Source organism: Fragaria vesca, linkage group LG5 (genome assembly GCF_000184155.1).
Source record: "Fragaria vesca subsp. vesca linkage group LG5, FraVesHawaii_1.0, whole genome shotgun sequence".
NCBI lineage: Eukaryota > Viridiplantae > Streptophyta > Magnoliopsida > Rosales > Rosaceae > Fragaria > Fragaria vesca.
Genome location: NC_020495.1, coordinates 29,256,488 through 29,260,402, shown reverse-complemented (window position 1 = coordinate 29,260,402; position 3,915 = coordinate 29,256,488).

Below are 3,915 nucleotides of genomic sequence, written 5' to 3'. Positions count from 1 at the left end.
TGTCACGGGCCGACTTTGCGAGGGTGCAAAGAGGACCGTGCGGCACTCGCTAGCCTTTGAAAGGTAGCAAGTCAGCCTTGTGCGCACCTTGCAAGGAACAATGGAAACCACACGATATTAATATGATGCTAGCAACAAGCAAGAACACAGTTTTATATAATTGTGGAGCGAGCTCAAAGAGCGAGCGGCACTCGAATAAAAAGTTGAAATGATCTCACGGGACACAGATGATTGAATAATTCCTCTCTTTATTGATGGTAAGACGTTAGTAGGGGCTAAAGTACATGTGCTTACCTATACTAGTTCCTTAGTCCAACCGTCGCCGACTAGGAACTCCCCTACAAAGAGCATATCGGCCAAATTCTCACTTGGCTGTGGGAAACATCAAAAAGCCAAGGAGGGCCAAACTAAATAAAATAAAATACAAGGAAAATAGAAATTACAATAATGCCACTTGCACACAAGCAACCAACCATGGGCTTGACTCATGACCTTGGGCAAGGTTGCTTGTGGCATTACATGTCTTGGCCCTAACACATAGTATGCAGTGTTGCACACTAGAATTTTCCATTATCTAAATGCTTGTAAGATACAAAGGTTGGTTAATTTTCGGTTTGGTTTTGATCAAAGATTAGTTGCATATAACACCAGCGCGCTGACCGACTGTCAATCAATAAGAAGTCCTGACCGACTGTCAATCAATCGACGGTCCTAACCGACTGTCTAGAAGAGGCTTGGGTCCTAACTAAACCCAAAATTCCACTACATATATGATAGCCTACATTCTCCACTTTGTTAAGTCACGCTAAGGGCCAATATGGTAATTAACAGGGGGCAAGCACTTTGTTAAGCCACGTTTGCTGGTACTGAAGATCACTCATTTGAGGTATGTTCCCTCGCTGGTACTTGTAGTAGTGAGTCTAATAGTGGCCAATATGTGTTACCAAATAGGTCTACTCGAGGTCAACCAGCCAATATGAACCCACTCTTCCAGCCAAAGCAAAGTACCCAGTAGCCAATTATTTGTCCACTAGGAGATTATCTAAGTCATATGCATCATTTGTGAATCAAATATCTGTTGTATCAGTACCTAACAAAGTGCGGGATGCGTTGAGAGATCCAAAGTGGAGGAAGGCAATGGAGGAAGAGATGGAAGCGTTGCAAAAGAATGATACATGACCACTTGTGCCTCCGCCACATGACAAGAAGGTTGTAGGTTGTCGTTGGGTGTTTACCGTAAAACACAATTCATATGGATCAGTGAAACAGTACAAAGCAAGTCTTGTTGCAAAGAGGTTTACTTAGACGTATGGTATAAACTATGATGAGACATTTGCTCATGTTGTCAAAATAAATGCTATTCGACTAGTCTAAACTGGCCACTCCGACAATTTGATGTCAAAAAACACGTTTCTTCATGGAGAGTTAGCCGAGAAGGTGTACATGAGTCTTCCATCGAGGTATGTAGCTGCTTCTCCTAGTGAGTTTGTATGCAAATTGAGAAAGTCTTTGTCTGGTCTCAAACAGTCACCTCATGCTTGGTTTGGGAGGTTTTCACAGTTAATGTATAAGGTTAGTTACAGACAAAGTAATTCAAACTACAACTTGTTCCTCAAGCATCAACAAGAGAAGGTAACTACCTTAATTATTGAATTAAATTCAGTTTACCCCCTTATGGTTTGGGGGTGACTTCATGTTAGTCCCTACACTTTTATTTTCATCAGTTTACCCCTTGAACTCTTCAATTTTTGTCTGCCGTGCCCAAATTCTCATATTTCGTTTGAATTGACCATTAATTATCAGCAGTTAAGGTCTGATTTGGACAGATAATGTCTGATTTGCCCATATTCTAGATACGGGCCTCACAGTTAAGATTAAAATTATCAACAGTTAACGTTCGATTTGGACAGAATATAGGACATTGGTCACGCTTGAGGAAAATTCAAAAGTTTGAGGGGTAAACTGATGAAATTGAAAGTATAGGGATTAGCATAAAGTTACTACCAAACCACATAGGCCGGGGTAAATTGAATTTAATTCTTAATTATTTATGTCGATGATATGGTAATCACTGGCAATGATAATGTTGAGATGGACAGATTGCAGAGACAACTAGCCTTTGGGTCTGAGATGAAGGACTTGGGTGATCTCAAGTACTTAGGAATTAAGGTAGCTAGGGGAGTGAAGTGATCTACTTGTGCTCGAGAAAGTATATTCTTGATATGTTGATGAAAACAGGTACATTGGATTGCACACTTATTGACACACCTATTGAGTAGAACCATCGTTTAGCAGAATATCTAGACCAGGTACCTACTGATCGAGCTCGCTATCAGAGGTTAGTTAGGCGCTTGATTTACTTAACCCATACCGGATGTTGCATATGCAGTGAGTGTGGTGAGTTAGTTTATGCATAACCCGAGCGAGAGTCACATGGATGTTGTTGTGAGAATTTTAAGGTACTTAAAGTCAGCTCCATAGACTCAGAGAGGGGAATAATGTTTTCTAAACACAATAACATTTTTGATGTTTGTGGCTTCACAGATGCAGATTGGGCTGGAATACTGACAGGAGATCGACATCAGGTTACTTTATCTTTTGTGGGAGGCAATTTGGTTACATGGAAGAGTAAGAAACAAAATGTTGTGGCACCATCTAGTGTTGAGGCTGAGTGCAAAGGTATGGCTTATGTGTGAGTTGTTATGGTTGTGAAAAACTGTTACTTGATTTGGGTGTCAAACCCAACAGTGTTATGCAACTATATTGTGACAACATGATCGTACTAAGCATGTGGAGGTTGATCGGCTTTTTATTAAAAGAATAGCCAGATGGCGAAATTATTAGCTTTCCTTTTGTTCCTACTGAAGAGCAGCTTGCAGATTTACTCACCAAAGGAGCATCCAAGAAGGCGTTTTATGACTCACTAAGCAAGTTGGGTATGGTTGATATGTATGCACTAACTTGAGGGGGAGTGTTAGCGTGAGTTATATTAGAAATGTAATATTGTAATTATATCATAGATTTGTACTTATCAATTGTATTCTTTGTAAACTCCTATATATCTGTCCATTGTAAGATGAATAAGATATCAGCAAATTCATTCTCTGATCTTATTATATTTGAGTAAAGAAGTGGTGGAGACTGTTAATTAATAGAGAAAGAGCGAAAGAGTAGCAACCATATAAATTTACTTTTGAATTAAATTCAGTTTACCCCCTTGTGGTTTGGGGGTGACTTCATGTTAGTCCCTATACTTTTATTTTCATCAGTTTACCCCTTGAACTCTTCAATTTCTATCTGCCGTGCCTAAATTCTCATATTCCGTTTGAATTGACCGTTAATTATCAGCAGTTAAGATTCGATTTGGACAGATAATGTCCAATTTGCCCAAATTCTAGATACGGGCCTCACAGTTAAGGTTAAAATTATCAGCAGTTAACGTCCGATTTGGACAGAATATAGGACATTGGTCACGCTTGAGAAAAATTCAAAAGTTTGAGGGGTAAACTGATGAAATTGAATGTATAGGGATTAACATGAAGTTACTCCCAAACCTCATGGGGGTAAACTGAATTTAATTCTTTACTTTTTAAGTAACGTTTCAATTAGTCAAACAACAATTATTATTTAATTTGTTATATTTCTTCAAAAAAAATTCTTTTCTATTAGGAAAACAAGAGTAAATATGTGAGATGACTTAGGGTATTTGGGAATAATAGAGTTATGGCTTGTCTGTCAGCTGTACGTAAAACCGCTCAAATGTGATTTATGCTTGAGGCCATCAAGTTTGCAACTCATAAACCAAGAAGCTCATCTTACTTTTAGATCGTCCGCATTTTTAGACATAGTTTTTTTTTGGATTTCTCTTTCAGTTTTAGTTGTAGCTAGATATAGAGCTTGCTCTTGAGGTTGTAT